Below are 22,759 nucleotides of genomic sequence, written 5' to 3'. Positions count from 1 at the left end.
CAAATAAGATCTCCTCACTATGGCTAACCCACATTAGCTTTTACGGGGAATGGAGCACCTTCTCCAAGTGATGTTACCTCAAGTAATAGCACGAAGCTAGATACTCCACCAGACTAGATAAATTCCTGTCCTGGAATCCAGTATGACCAAGAGACCAAAATGAAAGATATACTACAACGTATAAAAATGGTTAATTGGGGAGAGAAAAATTATGTTCTCAACTTCTTTACTAACTCAGTGTTTGAGAGATAAAAAAAAACTTTAATGGAACGTTCGAATAGCTATGTATCTCATATAGAGTTCAAGTGTTAGCCCCAGGTTGTAGGCCCCTTGATTTCTGAGAACTTCGACTGAAGTAAAATAAAACAAAAAAACAAAGGCTGCATACGTACAATGTCTCCAGAATTCACACATGCATATTTACACTGACAGATCGCTCAACTATGATCAGAAGAGGATAATAATGGCTGCAAGAAGATTCTGCAGGTACAGATGCAAGTGCAGGTTCTGCCACCTGACATTCAGCTGTAAGGTTCTATACTGTGCGACACAATCGAGGGTATAACTGTATCCATTGGACAATCTGTAAAAAGTTGAATGCTGAACGCAGCATCGAGTCCAGGTAACATATACCAGAAAGAACTGTTGCAAATAAGTCACACATCCAAATTCCTACAGCTATGTTCCTAGAAAACGAAGCTATTAAACTTGACATCATGATATGGTTAAAAAGGACAAAGAAGAAACCTTGGTAGAAGTTAGTGTCTTCAATGATGCTGGCTTAAACAAAGCTGAAAGGGAAAATATAACAAAATACCGAGGTCTCACGTATGACATGAAAAGAAATTGGAATCTAAGGAAGATCTCCATCGTTCCAGTAATTATAGGAGCAACTGGACTAATGAAAAAGAATTTCACAAATTACCTTGCAAATATACCCGGTGAAGCAATTGCAAGAGGTATTCAAACAATTGCACTTCAAGGGGCGGTTAGAATCTTAAAAAAGATCTCTCAGTTGGAATATGTGCGAAAACAGGTGAATGTCTGGCATCCAGTAGCATGCTCCATCTCCAGCTTGAAAAAGCTGATAAGAAAACTGAAAAAAAAAAAAAACACGCAGATCGCTTAATTATGGGATGATAACGGTTGCCTATGATCAAGGCTTGATGACTAATACTTTTAAAAAGATGAGTGGTCTCAGCAATAACAAGTGCAGGTTCTGCCGCACAAATGTTAATGGGTTAGTTATTAAAGGTTATATGTCTACTGAAAAGTTACACTCCTCAAAGTGATTAAAAAGGATATTAGTATGTTTTCTGTTTCATTGTTACTGGAAGAGGGGATAAGTAAGAATTCATGCAGTGGAAGCAATTAAAGTTGAAACAGGTTGGTTTGAGAGAGAGGAGTTCATATACGGTTAAGATATTGTTTATGTGTTAGTTTAAGAAGAGGGCAACATGTTAAAGTATGATTAAGTTGATGTTAGGAATTAAAATGAAATTGAGTGCACAAACTCTGAATATTTAAGACGACAGGATGCCTCCGATAGTAGCCCCATACTTCAAAGTGGCACTGTGTCTTGTTTGGGGTGAAAATTGAATTAACAATAAATAAATGAATAAAACTTTAGTAAAACTGGCAGATTTATCGAATGACATTTTTTTTGTTTTTTTTTGTTTTAGCAAATACACAGACGTTCCCTGTTTACAACTCGTCTATACAGCTTGTATTCACAATTAGGTTTTTTTTTTTCTTTCATTTTTTAATCAATTTCTTTTTATTTAACGTTTAGGTGTTGCACTTTAAACGTGTTCTTTGCTAAGACATAACAAATAAACATATGAATAAAGTATTAAATAAAATTCTTTTTTGTTTGTTTTTTGGGGTTTTTTTTTACTTGGGAGTCGTTACTTAAAAGCCACTCGAGGATAAGGGTCTATGAATGTAAACTGGTAGTTTATTAATCGTTAATGGTGTAAATTAGGTAGAATTTGATTATTTATGGGGACGGCTCAACAAGAATTTGTTTACATTGGATTTGAAGTCTACCATGTTGTATTCAACCGGGAAGTAGACCAGCAGAACAGTGTTCCACAGGCAAGTAGTTCTGAGAAAGAACCTTTGTTCATGGAATCTGCGTTTAGATTTAGGCACGGATAGAGAGTGGGAGAAATCGTTTATAGTGGTTGTAAGTAGTCGAGTGCTTTTTGTGAAAGTTTGGCAAAGAGAAACCATAGATTAAAGTTCATACGAACACTTGCCATGAAAATAGCGATAGAGCAGAGACAGGCTTGCAACGTCTTTTCTGTGGGAAAGAAGTTGCAAGGAAGAGAAAAGGTCATCACCTATTAGGTTTCAAAACCGGCTTTAAACTCTATCAAGGCTGTATAGGGTGTGTCGAGCAGCTTCGACCCAGATGTGGGAGCAGTACTCCATCTTAGGGTGTACCTGGCTTTTTTGCTGATAGAGGATTGCATCGGCAGTGAGATACCTACTGAAGTGGTAGAGTGATTCAACCATTTCTCCAGTGATCTTGCCAACAGATTTGATGTATGTGTTCTATTTCAGATCAGGAGTAAAGGTCAGTCCCAGAAGCTTGTCAAGACATGGAGTTTCCCCAAGACGAGAGCCATCCATTTCAATTGGGGCATGATGGGGGTCAAAGCGATTATGGTGAAAGAAGAGAAGCTTGGTGTTTGATGCATTAAAATTAAAATGAAAATTTCAAGTTCTAAGCAACACACATTTGGAGATTGAATGTTCAATCCTCAGTGCAGACGATACTAAGAATACAATTGTGAATTGGTGAAGATTTCTACCAAGTCATGGCTTGAAATTTTTAGGAGAAGATACTCTCATGGATTAAATAAATATTCTGTTTGAAATTCCATACTGATTCCCAAGTTCGACAGAAAGATACTCAAGTTCAATAGGATACGCCTGAAGAAGACCAGAGGTTACATCGGCCGAAACATTGTGAAAATAACACTGAAGATGAGAATAGTAGTCCAAAGAATCCAAATAATACAAATCACATCGACATCTTTTTCTTTTATTAAGTGTAACGTTTTTTTATAGAATTTTTAAATTTCTCTTTTTGTTTGTTTTTTTTTTTTTTTCATGTTTTGCTTATTTTATACATGCTTTTTATTTCGTTTTTTTTTTCTTTTTAAGTAAAAAAAAAGAACAGGTTGCCAATTACTCCCCTTCCTTCCTGCTTAGTAAATATACTTTCCCAGGCAATGCCGGGACAGGTGTAAGCTAGTCTTAAAAAAATGATTACTTTGAATTATTCTTTAAACTAAAAATTGACTTTCAATGATTCTGTTACACTCACGTCACGCATATCCTTTCCATCTATTTTTTAATTTTATTTTCGCATTGCCACTAGGACTTGGGGTTAGTGCTAGGGTTAAGTAAAAGACTGTTATTTTTATCTTTTAACATCAGCATTTGTTATCGTAAAGTTTAGTCAGTAACATTAACTGTACAATACATTGTTCAGCGTCGTTAAGTTTTTAGGACCATTAAAAGTCAATTTCATTCTTTTTGTGTAAATTGATATTAGCTATGCATCTACTCCCACACCTGCTGTTCTACCAGAAATACTGCTATCCTTTCGCCCCAATCAAAACCGCATGTATTGATCCATCCATTTATTAGCTACTACAGAGCAGGATTGCTTCACTCTTTTCTGTACCATCCCCTATGCTTTGGAGAATGAGATCTATAATGTCATTTCTGGATCATCAACAAGCATGTACCAGTTTTCAAGCGACCATTTTTTAGTTGTGCATCTCAACCTGCATGTCCTTCATTTGATGAAAGTAGTTTAAAAATAAATATTAGTTCAAGATCAAAAACTAGCCATCGATAAATGTTAGATGGATATATTCCAATCCAGAACCAGCAATTCTTCTCTCTTTGTCATGTAACAGAGTGCAGACGCACATGTGCAAATGCTGAGCCATGTGCAAAAACGATCACGTTAGAGACGTGGGTGACATCACAGCTGTGATGAGAAGTCACGTGTGGTGGGAGAATGAGTGAAATGAATGTCGGGTTTTTTAACGCGAACTTAAAAGTCTCCAGAGTCCGAAACTAGCACTGAATTTATAACACCACATGACGACCGGTGTTCCACTTTTTTCCGACCCATCTCATCAGTCTACCTCATTCTCTACATGCCCCCCACCACCCTATGACCGCAACACCAGTTGTTTTGGGGTCACTTGTTGAGAAAGTTCTGTGTAGTTGTGAGTTGGTCCTCAAATTTGTGGGGATAATGGTCTAGGTGGTCATATTACTTTCATGCTACATCATGGGATCGGACTCATTAGTTTGTGTCTGATCGGATCTTAGCTGCCCACCTCCATATCTGCATCAGATGTGTCATCTGCCATCACTACATCATCATCCATCTTTTCCGCGTCCATTCTCTCATGTATGTCACACGGGAATATGCTGTACCCCCCCCTCTTATGTTATTGAGAGAATAGTTGTACGGACGAATAATCTGGCGTCTCCATGATAGGTTATATCTTCCAGAGGAAACGATGATTGCATAGTATGATCCTGCTGCTTCCATCCAACTGTGTCCGGTATTGTCTATTACCCATGGTCTCGACAACTCTCCCCATTTTTGTCCATCGCCGTGGATATGGCCCCTCTTGATTCTGCACCTGAACGGATTCACAAATCTAAAACTGTTGGAATAGATGGTCGTGCATGTTGCACTGTTCTTTGTTTAGCACATGTCTTTTTGTCATCACCTTTTCTCTTAATTCTTTGGTTTCTGTCCACCGATTGTGAATCCGGTGCTTCTCGTGAAATATAGGGAGACGATCCCTTATTGTTCGACCATATAACATTTCAGCTGGTCATAATCCAAGGTCCTGGTGGCGTATGTTCCTATGTGTCATCATCGCCTTACTAGTTCGAACAAAAATCTGTTTACCTTGTTCGAGCAATCCATTCTTAACTCATTGTGTATTTCCACAGGGTCAGTTAAACTGCACATTTGTTTGTACCAGGACCATGTGTCAATGAATAATGCCCAGTTCCTGTCGGAGTAACCATGCTCGATCACAGATCTGTCCAGTTTTTTGGTGTGGCACCAGTTCGACATATTTCCTTGTCAACATGAAGCTCATTGTTTTCTTTCTGTAAATTTATCAACTGATGAACAAGTTGCAAGTAATGTTTGTCATCGCGTTGTCCTGACGTCATTACTATTCACATTTCAGTAAGAAAAAATAATCTCGTAGAAATAGATCCTGTTCGTAGCACCATGTAAAGTGAACTTAAAAGTCTACCGAGTCCAACACTAGTGCTGAATTTATAACACCGGATGACGACTGGTGCTCCACTTTTTTCCGACTCATCTCATCGGTCGTCCCTCATTCTCTACAGTTGTTACAAAAAAAAGTTGTTACATAAAAAAGTTGTTACAAAAAAAAGTTCTTACAAAAAAAAGTTCTTACAAAAAAAGTTGTCAAGAAAAAGTTCTTACAAAAAAAAGTTGTTACAAAAAAGTTGTCAAAAAAAAAGTTATTACAAAAAAAATTGTTACAAAAAAGTTGTCAAAAAAAAAAGCTGTTACAAAATAAAGTTGTTACAAAAAAGTTGTCAAAAAAAAAAATGGAGTCGAGTTATTACTTGTCCTATGTTCCTTGCAGTGTGTTGGTCTCCTTTCAACATTACAGTTAGAAACACCATTCATGGAATGTGAGGTCTAAATGACAAAAATAAAGGAATCAAAAATTATCAAAACTTTAGATACACTTTCTACTCTCCTATATGAATGGAAAATTGTTTTTTTCTGGCTGCCAGATAAAAATCAGAAACTACACGGGATAAACTTACAAACTTTACATGTTCAGATTTAGTGTGATTTCAAGTTCGTAATGGCAAATAAAATATTGTAATACTCATTTAGTCGATGTCACCAGTGCATGCGAAATGAAAAAGAAAACTTTCTTTCATTTGAAAAGACAAAGCATGAAGCCACTTGATGTAAGAGATTAAAAAAAAAATAATGCTTCAAGACCAAAAATTAGCCAATGATAACTGTTATATGGATAGATCCACACCCAGAAAACAGCAATTCTATCTTCTTTGTCAGAAACATCACTCACAGAATGTGAGAACTAAAGGTCAAAATAAGTGAAATGAAAGTTAGGAAGCTATGCTGATGACACGACCATCTACGGCAACACATCAAATGCTGTAAATGACAAAGTTCTCTCTGATTCTCTCTCCTCTGATCTCGAGCGCGTGATTCAGTGGGGGAAGATGTGGCTGGTTACCTTTAATGCATCCAAAACCAAACTCCTATCCTTACATCATCAACGCTCTGATCCCCATCTGGCATCAATTGTGATGGATGGCTCTCGTCTGGGTGAGGCCCCGTGTTTTGAGAAGCTTCTGGGTTTGACCTTTACTCCTGATCTGAAATGGAACACATACATCAAGTCTGTTGCCAAGGTCACTGGAAAGATGGTGGGATCCTTCTACCGCTCCAGAAGATATCTCACTACTGATGCAATTCTCTATCTATATAAAAGCCAAGTATGTCCAAGGATGGAATACTGTTGCCATATCTGGGCAGGAGCTGCTAAAAACAGCCTATCCTGCCTTGGCAGAGTACAAAATAGACTTTGTGGCTTAGTGGGGGATGCCCTTTTCTCTACCCTGCAATCTCTACTCCCACAGAGGAGACGTTGCGAGCCTATCCTTGTTTTATCGTTATTTCCATGGCAGGTGCTCGTCTGAACTTCAATCTCTGGTCCCCCCCCTCGCCAATCTTTCACGAAAAACACCCGTCTAGCTGAATCCACTGTGAAAAATTTCCCCCACTCTATATCTGTACCTAAATCAAAACGCGGATTCCATGAACAAAGCTTCTTTCTTAGAACTGCACGCCTGTGGAACTCTGTTCCGTCTGCCTGCTTCCCACCGGACTACAACTTGGATGTCTTCAAGTCCAATGTTAACAAATTCCTAATGAACCTTAAGTAAACACTTCATCAAATCTCCACACTAACGTAATGTACTTGCAATAACCCTTATCCCTGAGTGGCTTCCGGGCCTTGATAAGTGGTGATCACTGTTTAAAAAAAAAAAAAAACTTTCTACTTAAGCAGCTCCATTATTGTTTTGTTTTAAATGATAATTTGGGAAGGTTATCTGCTCTTGAATGTCATTGTAAAGATTGGCGTTATTTAGCCATAGTCCACATTGCCAAAGTATGAACTATGTCAGATGTCTTGTCTTCTAATGTCAATTTAATAAACTCGACTGAATTGCTAAACTTTCACAAAATAGCCACTACCACTATAAACGATTTCCCCCACTCCTTATTTCTAAACACAGATTTCATGAACAAGTTTCTTTATTAGAACTGACTGCCTGTGGAACACTGTTGAATACAACATGTTATCCTTCAAATCCAATGTAAACAAGTTCTTGAGCTGTTGCCATAAATAATCCAACTTCTACCCAATTTACACCATTAGTGATTACTACACCACCACCTTACATTCATTAACCCTTATCCTCGAGTGGCTGTCCGGCCTGTATAAATGGTGACTACCAAGTAAAAAACAGAAAAAAAAGAATATCAGAGCACCATATGGCGCTGTCGTCATGGCATTTGTTTTATGGAATTAATTAATGTTAGATGGATGAATTCTGACCCAGACAATCAATTCTTCCCTTTTTGTCAAAAACATCATTCAATGAATGCAAGGACTAAAAAACAAAATAAGGAAAGTGAGAGTTATGAGGTTGTCGAAAGTAAAACCCAAAATGTGAACTTGTGGATTTAATTTTGTATCATTAAATAAAAAGAAATTAAAATGTGCGATTAGTGTAGTATCTGTTCTGTTTTTTATGACACCATTCTCACAGGCATTACCTCTTCATTTGGAGGATAGTGTAAACCCAAAGTCCACTTTCTGTTCTCCCTGTTTTTAAGTAATGAAAAGTACTTTTTTTTTTCACTACAAAAAAATGTTGAAGATTTGTTGACCCATTTTGCTAAAGACAAATTTATCAGCCTTTTGGTTCGGAAGTGGGTGATCATTACCGTCTGTTGGCATGGAAGTTGGTGTTCACTTTACTTCAATTTCATATGCAAAACTAATACCCCATTCTAAATTCTAAAATAATAAATATTTTAGTTTATTTTTTCCACTAAATTTTTCACACTGCTTACATGTAATCGCTTAAAAAAGAAAAAACGTAATTTTTAGGGGAAAGTGAAGTAACATAAGATTTACCCTAAAATGTGTTTTTGTGTATTTAATTTTGTAATTAAATTATTTTTTGAAATACGATTTTAAAATTTCGTATATTGCTTTTTTTTATTTCAATAAATAAAAAGAAATTTAAGTGTGTGATTAGTAAAAGTACGTTGATACGAGAAGTTTAATTCTATGTTTTTTTCCGGTAAAACATTCGCAATAAAAACTCATCTAGCTACAACCAGTGCAGTTTTTTTCTCTGCATAATACCACGAGGCCGCTTCCCAGCTGACTACAACATGGTCGTTTTCAAGTCCAATGTTAACAAAATTTTTGTTGCTTGTTCTTACATAATCAAATTTTGCCCAGTTTAAACCATCGTTATCAATCGTCATGGTGTTGTCTCACCGTGCATCTGACAAACTTAATTATTTTAATTCTCGAGTGGTCTTTATGCCTTGATAAGTTATAATTTGTTAGTAAAAATTGTACACACACACATACATACACACACACACACACACACACACACTAAGTGATCACACAAATTTTTAGAGATTATTTTTAAAAAATTAGCTGAGTTATCTCCCTTAGATTTCAGAACTTATCCAAGGGACATAATCATGTGTTAATTCCTTATTTCTTTCCAACTGAACATGTCTACCTTAATTGTTCAAAGTCTTTTAAGTCAAACACTTTTACGCATTCTTCAAATATGTCCGAATTTTATAAATTCTACTCGATTATTTTCCGTAAATTTCGGTATATGCTAATATTTTTCAATATATCCATAATTTTCCCCACTCTTTATCTGTGCCTAAATCTAAACGTAGATTCCATGAACAAAGTTTCTTTAACTGCAGTGGAGTGCACGCCTGTGGAACTGTCTTCCGTTTGCCTGCTGTCCAGCTGATTACAATATGGTTGTCTTCAAGTCCAACGTAAACAAGTTCTTGATGAGCCATTCCACTTAAGTTAACAAATTTACCGAATTTCCATTACTAACGATTACTATATTCTCCAATTGACTACTGTACGAAAATGTATGTATGTATGTATGTATGTATGTATGTATGTATGTTTGGATGTCTGCTAAAAACTTTCGACAGACGCGACGAAAATTCACAAACTCGGTATCACATCGAAGCTCCATCCTTTGCTCGAAAAATATCGAAAAATTGGCCAAAAACGTTAACTTTTTCACCCCGAAATCGACAATTTTCGACAGAGGGGGGGTCAACAAAAACGGTGCTCTCGTGACAATGACCGATTCTACGCATGCGTCAGATGACGTCGTGACCTGATTTACTTTAAATAGTTGAAAAATCGAACAAATTTCAGTTAAGTTGCGTTAGTTAGTTAAGACCTCGGTTCATTATTGAGACGTTTTGGGTTCGAATCGTGGTGTGAGATGGTTTTTTTTTTCGATTTTTTAATTTTAAATAATAAACCAGCCATTTTTCACGTAACGTTCGTTTTTCTGATTTTTTTTTTTTTTTTTTACTTCGCTTATTCTTAGCGACACCCAAAAACACTCGGGTACCCACCGATTTTTTAAATTTTAATATCAAAACAGGCTTATTTAAGCCATTTTTCACATGTTCGTTTTTCTGTTTTCATCGTTCGTTTAACTTACGTTAGTTTTTTTTGTGTTTTTTTCCCCCGCTTAAGTGTTAACGTTATTTTCTTTTTTTACTTCGGTTATAACATACAAACCTATGTCGTCGTCGTCGTCGTCGTCGTCATTGTAAAACTCAACGACTTCCGGACGCGCACTTGTCAATTCAAACATCTTTCACTAACTCATTCTGGCTGGCCGATTTTATTTTCAAACTTTACCTCAAGGCTTCGGGTTCGATCCTACACCCCCCCCTCCTGGGTTTGTTTTTATTTAACACCACACACACCTACAAACACCCGGGCTACGCCGGGTACCCCTGCTAGTAACTATATAAAACCTCTAAAAACTTTGGATAAAATTCTTGGGTTGAACATTGAAATTTTCATGTATTTTAATGAATGGTATTGTGATCTGATTAGGAAAAGAACTAATAAATAACTGCCAGCATACGCACAAAAATTTTACCACGTCTCTTTCGTGCCAACTACTTCCTGTTTTCTCACCTTTGGTAATTTTATAATGTGTTTTTAGGGCTGCTAAATAATTGATATGCAAATTGATGCATATCAAATCCCAGATATTTAATTTTTTTTAATTTATTGAAATAAAAAAAGTAATGTAGTAAAACAATATGATTTTCTTTCCAACTTGGCTATTATTTTCGGCCATGACACTGCTTTGCTCAAGGAGGTTAACGAGACAAAAGATCTTGGCCTTCTAGTCAACTCATCCTTTAAACCATCTAAACAAATTGCATCCAAGCTTCTAACAAAGCAAGGAGCATTCTCTTTCTGGGACGATGTTCTTTTCGCAAACTCACTCCTGAAGGCTTTCTTCCTCTTTATATCTCCCCCATCAGACAACTGTTAGAATACAGTATTCAAGCCACTTCCCCATATTTAATACGTGATATCCAGCTTCTGGAGAGACTTCAAAGACTGATTACTCAAATGGTGCAAGGCCTATCAGATTTGTCCAATGAAAGTCAACTCAAAAACTTAATCTTTTCCCTTGAGAGCCAACAATTATGCAGTTATCTCATTTTGGTCTACAATCTCCTCGATGGGTTTTATGATATACCTCAGAACCTATTATTGATTCCTGCACTAGAGAGAGGACTATGCAGACACTGCAAGAAACTGTTTCACCAACGATTTTGATTGAACTAAAAGAGGACTACGTTCTCAATCAGAATCCCTGGACGTTGGAATAGACTTCTAAGTGAGGTAATAAATTAACAACAATGCAACAATTCAAGATAAATTTGGACAAGTGTTGGACTACTGTGTATATTTCCACAACCCTTTTCCTACATCACAATTGAAGCATGATTGATTTATTGTTTGCAAAATAAACTGAATCGAATTTAATTGAATTTATAAAACATTAAGGGCTATAATGAACTTCTCAGCTTTAAAATGGCTGCCAAATGTTTCACTTTACACTGCAGCTAGTGTAAGAAGCAAAAAATAATACAATGTATTATTTTTTGTTGATACTTTTGTTGTCTTTTTTTAAATAATAAATTATTTTCTGATATTTGCAATAACTAATAATAAAATCAAACAGTGTTTATTAAAAATAAAATGGAAATATTTTACAAATTGTTTTTCATTTTTTTTTTTTCATTTCTTTTCATTTATATTTTGCAGATAATTAATTTAAAAAATAATAACAATGAAATGAAATTTATTACATTTTTTTCTATGAATAAATTTTTCCATTTTTGTTTTGCAGATATAAATTAATAGAAATGTATTACAAACGAAGCGGAAGCGTACATAATAATGACGTATCCAAAATAGAATATTGTCAAATAAATTGTAATCCACAATGTTTGCACAAAATAATGAAATAAAAATTCTGCAAAAATCAAACATGACAAATAAAACGGCATATTATTTTGGATCTTATACCAGTTGCAATATGAGATGAAACTAATCACAAACATTAGTGCTTGTTCGAAATAAGATCGAAAATCGAAAATCAAAATATTGACTTTCAATTAAAACAAATGGTATTTACTTAATTATCATGTCGAAATTAGTAAAATATCTAAAAATTACAAAAAATGATCAGGTAGAAAATTAATTATAAATGAAAATAATTTCTGAAAAAATTGAAAGTTATACCTAAATAATAAATATTCCAAACTATGAGTTACTTCTCTTGTTTTAGTTACATTTCAAAAATAATAATGGCAGATTGAATGGATCATGAAATCATGAAAGTACATATTTCATGTAAAAAATTCAGTAATATGTTACTAATTGCGACATAAAAATTAAGTAGATAATATTGGCTTTTAATGGAACTTCAATTTTGTGGTTTTCGATTTTCCTTCTTATTCCGAACAAGCATCTAACTATTGTAAAGCTGAAAAAGTCAAGATAACGACATTAAAGTTTTATTGATATGAATACGAGTTCTCTCCCTTAGCATAAGCATCATATATTTCAATGTTCGTGCTAGGGGAGATAACTTGTATTTTTAAACTCTTGATAGACCCAGAGATACCATGAATTGTAACAAGAAAACATTCTAAAAATGTGGTCATTCAGTTTACGTGTTTAGCCATATAAAAACATTTATTGCGGACTTGAACAGGACAAACATTTACAGACGGAGCTGTTTTATAGATACATAAACGCATCTATAAAATATCCATCTGCTATTCAGGTGCTAGTGTAACAAAGGGACCCAAATTTCTGGCGTTGAAAAATTTAGGTCACGTGATATAAGAAAACCAGTGTAATATCGATTGAAATAGTGTTGAATTCGAAAATCAGAATAAACACGGATATAACAAGCAATTTTTTTTGCTTTTGCTTTCAACAGGGAGTCATCTTTTATCAAGGTCCGACCAAAGGCTACTTGAGGATTGGGGTTAAGGAGTATATGGTAGTCAACTAGACAACAGCGTGGTGATCGTAAGTGGTAGAAATTAGCTAGAATTTGGGTACTCATGCTGAGAGTGATCCGTGCTGAAATAATAACGTTATTATTTAAAAAGCCATTCTTAACATAGGGAGGGGAGGGTATTTTGTACCTATTCTGTACTTTAACCTTACAATTGAATAAAAAACATAAAACTTTAATTACACATGGAGATACGATTTAAAAAATAGCGCGGATCTCTCTCTGTATTAGCACCCATGATTTTGATTCAACAAAAATAGAATGGAAAGAGAATTTAATCATCTCTAGCTACTGTTTGCAGAACACTGCCAACCGAATATCCTGGGAGTATCCTGTATCTCTACAAGGCCACAATTCGCCCATACATGAAGTATTGTTGCCATATCTGGGCTGATGCATCTGCCACTAGTCTCTCACTCCTAGACACGATTCAAAAAGAGTCGCCAGCCTAATAGGTCCCACACTATCAATTAAACTCTAACCTCTGTCCCATCACCGAAATGTGGCATCCTTGTTACATGTTTTGCAAGTATTTCAATGGCAAGTGCTCTGATGAACTGAAAGCACTAGTACCCCCTCGATGGCAATACTTTCGACAAACCTGACAATCAGCAAAATCCCACCTCTACACTGTATAGATCCCTAGATTCCATAAAGCCTTCTACTCAAATAACTTTTTCCCTCCGACTACTGCACTTTGGAATTCCCTCCCAGGTCCCTGTTTTCCTGACTATACTGACAGGCAGAAGTTCAAGTGTAATGTAAAAAAGAAAGACATCTCTCTACCCAACTCCCTAAATAGTATCCCTGCAAATCTGGTCCTAAATAGTAGCCCCTCATAATTAAGTGCCATTGTGTCTTGTTTGGGATGAAATAACATTAAAATAAAAATACAGTATTTTTCCCCCTTTGTCAGAAACATTGTTCATTCGTTGAAGATGAGGATTGAGAGACAAAACAGAGGAAGCGAAATTTGGTGAACACATAACGATGTGAAAGCCTTTTTAAGGGAAAAAATATACTTAGAATTAAAAATTTTCTGTTCTGTTTGCCAAAAAGAAATAATGGAGGCGAAACAATCAAGATAAATTATTTTCCAAGAAAATTCTTTGAACTGTTTTTTTATTGTTTATTGTTGCTCGTTGAAAAGAAAATTCTGTAAACGTTCCTTTTTACTTTTTTTGTTTGACTTTTGGGATCAATAAAATAAAAACTTAGAAAGTTACTTATAGTTAAAAGTAATTTTTACAGAAAATTGGGTAAAATTGTGTTTTTCTTAGATGTTATGAAGTTGTCAGTGCATGGTTCTTGCACAGGGAACATAACTCGAATATTTTAGATTACTTGTTCATAGCGACCAACATTTTAGAGATAGACTTTGTTTTTTTACTAAAAACACAATAACACAATAGCACTTGTCCTTTGTCCACTTTCTTTAACGTGCAATTTTTTAAAATATTTTTTCAAGTTAAATTTGTAAAAAAAAAAAAAAAAGAGTATTTCTTTTTTGCAATCCTAACGTGTGCCTGCTCGCCTTGAAGTGTCGCCCTTCGACCCATCCCCCCCCCCCGAAAAATTCAAGTTTTACAATATCTTTTTTTATTAAATTGTTAGGTTATTTTTATTAAATTGTGAGGTTAAGATACCCAATAATTACAAAACACCCTCCCCCTCCCCATGTTAAGAATGGCTTTCTAAATAATGTTAATTCAGCACGGTAACAAAAGTGCGTAAATACCAGCAATTAATTCTACTCGATGAATTTTCGTAATTTTGGGATATATTATTATTTTCGATATGACAATTAAGTACGTATTATTGTTTTTGCTTCAAACGACATTTAAAAAATCGATCTGTCGACTCTTTTCGTCATGGGTAAGGGGAATTGTGGACAAGCGCCGGATTTTCCAATAAAACTATATTGGTGTAGAAACTACGTGATTTTTCTACTTAAATCGAAAGGTTTAACAAAAAAACTTGAAGATTCTTTAAACTGCTTTTCAGCCGAGCAAGCGCGTTTGTGTTAACAAGGAAGGGACGAAATATTAATCGGGGACTTTTTCACTTTTACACCGCCAGTGAACAACAGCGCACCCTAATAATGGCTTCCGGTTTATCTCCTCGCTTCAATGTTTATCGGATATAAATACCTGTCGAAATTTGTAGGATTTCTTTTATCTACATTTAATTACTGTGTTCTTACAGGTAATCAAGTTTAGTCTATCATAATTTTATTTGCAGCTTTTTTTTTTTTGTTTGTGTAAAAGATTTGTTTTTGTTTTGTTATTGTTTTTATTCGGTAACTTCGTCGCTCGAAACGTTATTTAAAAAAAAAAAAAAAAAAAGGGAAACCCAACAGATGTTTGAAACGATTTCGTATTTTGTTTGTTTTTATTTAATATTTTTTTAATTTCAATATTTTTGAGTTGATAAGTCAAGTGTTTATAAAGTAATGAATTCGATATTGTTTTGCGTTAATTGTAAAAAATTCTCGTTTGTTTTTACTATTCGGGCACTTGTGATTATTACCTGGACATTATCGAGAGTGAAAAGGTCAAAATACCTTTTTTTTTTTTTAACGAATGTTATTTTTTAAAACTTATTTTAAAATAATTAATCCTTTCATTAAAATAAATCTACATGGAATGATCCAATCTTTATCAATAATTAATGTTTTATTTAAACCAAACATTCAAATTTAAAACATTCAAACCAACTTTTTCATTCCTGTTTTTAGTATTTAAATCATTAAACGTACTGCGTTCGATTTCGTGTTGATTTGATAGTAAAAACAAACTGGGGTGGAGGGAGGGGGAGGGGGTCTATAGATTTTAGTTTTACTGTTAGTTTACAAATTAATAAATATTTATTCTTTATAACTACAAGAAAAAGATCATCAAAGAAATCGTTTTTGTTTTGACATCAGAAAACAAAAAAGTTTCCGATTGCACCACACCAACACCACATGTTCCGATTTTTCTGATTCCGATTAATCGTCCCAACAGTAGTATTTCAATAAATAAAAGATGATGAATTTTCTCGATCACACACCCTTATTTCGAATTCGTGTCCGTGGTTTGGATTAAAATTAGTATTTTTACAATAACTAACAAAACAAAAACGGTCGAAAAGTAACTAAACAACAAATAAATGTTACCAAAGACAAGATTAGTTGCTGGTAGGTAGAACATTAAACTTTCGCACGATTGGTGACAGTTATCGAGTGAGTTGCTACCAATATTTTGTTTAATTTTCGAGTTTTGAGAGAGTATCGAGAGTTCAAATGGCTCTAACCAAATCGCCTTACTCGGCAGACTTTTGTTACAAAATAAACACTTTAAAATAAGTTAAATAATTTAAAAAAAAAAACGTATCTAGATAGTTTGGTAACATTTATTTAATTTTTTTCACGCTCTTTTTGTTTTGTTGGCTATTGTGAAAATGCCCTTTAACTTTATTAAAATTTGCTGATTGATTGACTTGCTTGATTACCAAAATGCATCAAATTATTCGAATTAAAAAATGATTTTATTGTTTTATCTATTTATTTTATTTTTTTTTGTGCGCAATCATTTATATCGTTTTGAAATTAAATTAAAATTAAAACGTTGTTTATGATCGTTTGGTACAAAAAGTCCACTGAATACGGCCCACGGACACGGTCACGAATTCGGAATAGGGGTGTGTGATCGAGAAAATTCAACGTCGACAAATAAAATATTGGTATATATATATATATATATATATATATATATATATATATATATATATATATATATATTATATATATATATATGATTTTTACGATCGTATCCAGCTTATTACTAAAGGCGTTCTTAACATGGTGAGGTTGGGAATATTTATACTACGCTGAGTACTCTTGTAAAAAAGTATCAAAATGTTTATTAAATTTGGATCGATTCCTAATTCAGTCACGTAAATTATTTATAAATAACATTTTTATTTTTTTCGTACTAAAACCATGTTTTATTATTTAAAAATGTATAATTTATATAGTAATAAAAGTAAGTGTCGGCATCAATTGGCCCCACTCCAAATATTCGTGAAGGGTTCAGGAGGATGGAAAGATCGAGGAGAGAGTGCACTAACCAGACCTCCACTGAATGAGTGCAAAGAGAACTGGGACATTAGGGAGACTTATGGGCACCTAAATTCCAGTGAAAAACCAATGGTCACTGTCAATGAGAAATCAGTGGTTAATGGCTGTTGCAATAGCACAAATTCATCTGCAAAGGTTATCAAAAGAGGTGGAGAGTACCGGAAATCTGGGGAAACTTGCTGTCACTTAGACTCCAGGGAACACCACACATTGTTCTCAAAGAGAAATCTCTGATGCTAGCCAGTGAGTGAATAATAATAATAATAATAATTCTGGTTTCGTTTATCAACGTCTCTCTGGAATGGGATGGGGTTCATTTCCAGAGCATTTCCCTCAATCCCGGTTTCAAACCAGAAGCTTCAAAGATCAAGGGTTTTCCTAAGGATGTTGGTGGTACCTACAATAGCAGAGGTGGCCGCCTAAAACATCGGAGATTTGTAGTTTTTAAATTGTCCTTCGAGACGACTTGATACTACTCCTAATGTACCAACTACGACCAGGATTATTTGTGTTTAAACCCCGTGTATATGCCTTATCTCCAAGGCCAATGGAACATAATTGCTCCACTTCTCATTCTCCTTCTCTCTCATATTCCTGTCCCAGGGTACTGAGAAGTCTACAATCTGCCAGTTTTTTTAAACTTTGTCAATGACGACTAAATCCGGACGATTATGTTCCAATTGCTTGGTCGTTATGACACTTTTGTCCCACCATACCTCTACCTTGCCATCCTCAATTGTTCTCACTTCATCAGACACCTCCTCAAACCATTTTCCAGCACACTTCACCCCAACCGCCTTACTCACCTCCCAATATATCCAGAGTCCCATGCGATCATGTCTTTTGCGATACTCTCTCTGGGCCAGTCCACTACACCCTGCTGCAAGGTGCACAATTGACTCTGAGGTCTTACCACAAATCAGGCATTCTGCAGCAACTTCCTCTCCTAGAATCACTTTTTTGACCAATCGTGTTTTTTTTTGTTTTTTTTTTCTTCCTTTGAAGATTGTAATGCTGGGTATGAGGCAGCCAAACCAGCTGTCAACATTGCTCCGCTTTTTATTGAAACCAACCGAGAGCTCTTTTTCGTATCCTCGCTGTTCCCTTAAGTGCAATTTTCTGGATCTCTTTTACACTTGGTTCACCAGGAATATTAGTTAGGTAGGACTTCAGGTTCTTCTTCATAAGCCCTGTGGCACCTATGATAACTGGTATGATTGATATCATACATGCGACCTTAGTATTTGGTCTGTTTCTCTCTTTCAGCTCTGTTCAGACCGCCATCATTACCAATCGTGTTTTTTTTGTTTTTTTTTTTTCTTCCTTTGAAGATTGTAATGCCGGGTATGGGGCAGCCAAACCAGCTGCCAACATTGCCCTGCTTTTTTATTGAAACCAACCGAGAGCTCTTTGCCTGCTCTTGTGCTGCACAAACAAAAGCTTCAGTATTCTTAGCCAGATACCCAGATAATGATAATAATAATAATAATAATAATAACAATAATAACAATAATAACAATAATAATAACAATAATAACAATAATAATAATAATAATAACAATAATAATAATAATAATAATAACAATAATAATAATAATAATAATAATAATAAATTTTAAAAACAAAATTATTGCGATGTTGACAAACTAAAAAAGTAAACGACCCAAAGTTAGCACAACAGTGTTCTTGTGACGATATTATGCATCCCGAGTGAATCTAAGTAGCCTTGCTGGTACCTTACTGATGGAGTTCTCATGAATAATTATGATTAAGAAAAAAAAAAGGTGACAGAATTTTAATTCCCAGATCGAAATAAGCTGAAAAAAAATATTAGCTGGCAAAGAGGTTACAGGTCAAATGCAAGTGTTATTGACAAATGAATGACACGTTATTCTTGCAGTGAAATTATAATTCTGGGAAAGTATTTTGATAAGGGTAAAAACCAAAAAGGGATGTGAAATTGAGGAAAAAGACGAGGGAAAATTTGGTTATACTCTTTCTGTCTCGAAAACAAAGACAAATTTAAAAAAAAAGAAAAAAAGACAGATTGAGTCATAATGAGAAAGCAAGCAATCAAAAAGCAGTTTTTCAGACGATAGAGAGACCCCTGGGATCCTGAGGAACTCACAACGGTCTGAGTGGCAATCTTATCAGGCCTGCAAACCAATCAATTTGCTCAAACGAACTTAGAAAAAGTGTTAAACTGAGAAAAAATTTAGCCATCTAAAATCAGAAAAAAAATAAGCTGTTCATTTTACTTTACCATACGGACTGTGTATCTGATTATATATATATATATATATATATATATATATATATATATATATATATATATATATATATATATATATATATATATATACTAGCTGTACCCGGCCACGCGTTGCTGTGGCTTAGTTTGTTAAAATGGAACACATGTGAAAGTAGAGAAAAGTTTGATTCTTTTTTTTAAGAGAATGTACAAATTATTTTTTTTTTTAACAGATGTTAAGAAAATAAACAGAAAAATACTTCCATCATTAATTATGCAAAAAAATAAATAAAATGTTGATTTAGTGTTTCAATATGCTTATAAATTACGATAAAACTTGCTGAGTATGCACTGTTTTACGGTTGTTGTAAAAATGGAATGGAAACTTAAATTTCACTTCGTTTTAATCTTTCTTAATTTTTTAATTGTGCCCCCCCAAACGAATGTAATCAAAACAGTAACATTCAACAATTATACTTTATGTATATAAAACACAAAATATTTATTAAAAAAAAATTTTTTTTAAAAAAGTTAATAACGAAAGGGAAATAATTCCATTTTTAAACGAAAAAGTCAGTTTGGTATATTTTTTTGTTATTTTTTACATAAGTCCAGCTTACCATTCACATTGGAAATGTCGACATTTATATGTTGTCGGGTACGTTTACAACGAATAAACACTCCAATCTAGTAGATGTATCAGAATTTTTGTAGGAATTTTTTACACCCCTATCACGAAACTGCGAATAAAATATAAAAATCTTGTAATTTCTCTTTTAAAAGTGGGTTGTTTATACTTCCAAAATAAACTATTAAAGTTATTTTAAAAGTAATAAAAAATTTTTTTTTTTTCTAAACAGTAATGAATTTTACAAACTCAATATTTTTCAATTTTTAAACTTTAAAAATCTATCCAAATTTTTCTATTGATTCTATTTTTACGATATTTTCAGGGTCAATGTGAAATTTTATGCTCTTTCCAATAAACCGAATATAATATTTTAGACAAACGTTTTTTTTTTTTATTCACGCCCCCCCCCCATTTTCAAGTGTCTAGTAAAAAGTAAATAATTAATTTACTCACCAAAGTTTTATATATCACAAATTGAAGAAAAGGTCAATAAGTAATATATTCAAATTTAAAACAAAAAAAGTAGTGTTTTTTAGAAATTTACCTGTAAAGTTCGAAGTTTAAAACCTTTTTTTTTAAACCACGTTGTTTGTTTTTTCTTTTGTTTTTTATGAAACCTTGGTCCTTGCTCCTTTAATTGAAAAAAAACATTAGGGCTTGAATTACATTTTTCGAGTAGTTATAAGCTTGGAAAGACAGGGGGTAGAATAATTCACGCCTCCCATTTTGAAATGTCTATTAAAAAGTAAATAATTTATTCACCAAAGTGTTATATATAACAAATTGAAGAGAAAAGGTCAATAAATAATATATTCAAATTTAAAACAAAAAAAGTAGTGTTTTTTTAGAAATTTACCTGTAAAGTCCGAAGTTAAAACCTTTTTTTTAAAAAAAAAACATGTTTTTTTTGTTTTGTTTTTTGTTTTGTTTTTTTTAATGAAACCTTGGTCTTTGCTCCTTTAATTGGAAAAAAAAGTTAGGGCTTGAGTTACATTTTTCGAGGAGTTATAAGCTTGGAAAGACGGGGGTGGAATTATTCACTATTTTTCACGAAATTTCTTACACACCTAACAATCTACCCATGTTAAGAACGGCTTTCGGAATAGACACCCCTAACCTTGCCAGAATACCCGAAAAGCTATAAAAGTTGACGTGTCGAATGTGAACGATGAGTTGGACGTAATGTAAAAATGTACTGAATTTAAAAGGGAATGAAATTCAAATTTCCGTTCCATTTTTACAACCGTAAAGCAGAGCATTCTATGCAAATTTTACATAACTTACTGTATTAATGCTATTTTTTTAAGCAAGAAAAAAAAAAATATTTAGGTTTGGCTATAAATTCCTAAACTCATTTCACCCTAAATAATTTAGGTGACTGAAATAGGAATCTAATTTAATCTTTAATTTTCTGAATAGTATGCGAGAATTCATTTTTCTTCGAGTTATATCGAATTCATTAATACAGACTTTAGGGGCTTTTTTTCGTAATGTTACTGTAAAAATTATTTTTTATTGTTACAAATTACGATGCTTTATTTATATAAAAAAAGCAAAAATAAATTCTTGCGTTTTTTATTTACTACTGAAAACCATAACTTTAGTAAAGGTATTTTTTGTTTAAACAAAATAAAACATTTCCACTAAGAGTTAAGTAAAAATAATTAGTTCATTATATTCTGCGATCATTATTTGAAAAATACTGCAATTTTCATTAAAATTGGTTAATTTCCTGATTTTTGGTGAATTTTTAAGTAAAGGGAGGAGTCAAAATGTTTATACACTTTAAGCGTCGGTATTCATTTTATGTGTACCTACCATTTTTCGATGAATATTTGATAGCAAAGCGACCATGTGTGGTTAATTTAAATTAAATTTCAATCACATGGTTTTTTTTGGTTTTTTTTTTACATAGGCATCACCACATTATCAAGACCAAGAGGCCACTCAAGGATAAGGGTTAAAGAATGTACAGTAGAAATTGGACATTATAGTAATCATTAGTAATGAAAATTTGGTAAAGTTGATAACTTATATGGAACGGCTCATCAAGAACTTATTTACGTTAGACTTGAAGACAACCATATTGTAGTCAGCCGGAAAGCAGGAAAACAGAAGACAATTCCACAGGCGTGCAGTTCTAAGAAAAAAGCTTTGTTCATGGAATCTACATTTAGGTTTAGGCACAGATAAAGAGTGGGGGGAATTATTGATAGTGTTTACAGCTAGACGAGTGTTTCTTGTGAAAGTTTGGCGAGGGGGGACCATAGATTGAAGCTCATTCGAACACTTTCCATGAAAATAATGATACATCAGAGACAAACTCGCAACATCTCTTCTGTGAGATAAAGGTTGTAAGGAAGAGAAAAGGACATCTCCTACGAGGCTACGAAGTCTATTTTGAACTCTATCAAGGCAGGCCAAGTCCTTTCTAGCAGCTCCTGCCCAGATGTGGCAACAGTATTCCATCCTTGGACGTACCTGGCTCTTATATAGATAGAGAATAGTATCAGCAATGAGATATCTACCGGATCGATAGAAAGATCCCACCATTTTTCCATTATCAATAATCATGTGATTAAACCCATTGAAAATTTACCGATATTGTGAACACATTCTGTTTACATTAAGCCTGTAGTGTTTTTTTAGTGATGTAATGTTGGCAACTGAGATTTAAAAAAAACCCGCGAGATCAGGAGAAAGAAATGTCCAGAAAATCGCTAGATTTTTAACTTCGTCTGAAATTTTCAAAAATCACTAATTCCCCCCCCCCCAACTCCATATTTTAACTTCCTACCATAAAAAAATTATAAATATAGTATATTCAATATATAAAATGTTCCGTGTTTTCTCACTATATGTTTCTGGAATTATATTGAAGCGGTTAGCTCCCCAGAAGGCTTACATATTTTATCAGCTAGTTTTGCCTGTTTTTTTCAGAGAGGGTATTTTTTTTTTTTTTGCAGGAAAC

The 22,759-nt window shown here is 33.9% G+C and overlaps 1 protein-coding gene across 1 annotated transcript in view; it reads left to right on the top strand.

Annotated features, from left to right (window-relative positions):
• Positions 1-14,860: 14,860 nt before the first annotated feature.
• LOC145292885 (uncharacterized) overlaps positions 14,861-22,759 on the top strand; it is a 28,457-nt gene continuing 20,558 nt past the window's right edge. Inside the window, exon 1 of the mRNA XM_080139012.1 lies at positions 14,861-14,991. The gene's annotated coding sequence lies outside the window, so the exon portion shown is untranslated. The remainder of the gene's footprint in view (positions 14,992-22,759) is intronic.

This window comes from Euprymna scolopes, chromosome 14 (genome assembly GCF_053919585.1).
Source record: "Euprymna scolopes isolate OS-2025 chromosome 14, ASM5391958v1, whole genome shotgun sequence".
Lineage (NCBI taxonomy): Eukaryota > Metazoa > Mollusca > Cephalopoda > Sepiida > Sepiolidae > Euprymna > Euprymna scolopes.
Note: the sequence above shows the minus strand (reverse complement) of the source record. Positions and strands in the feature narration are given on the sequence as shown.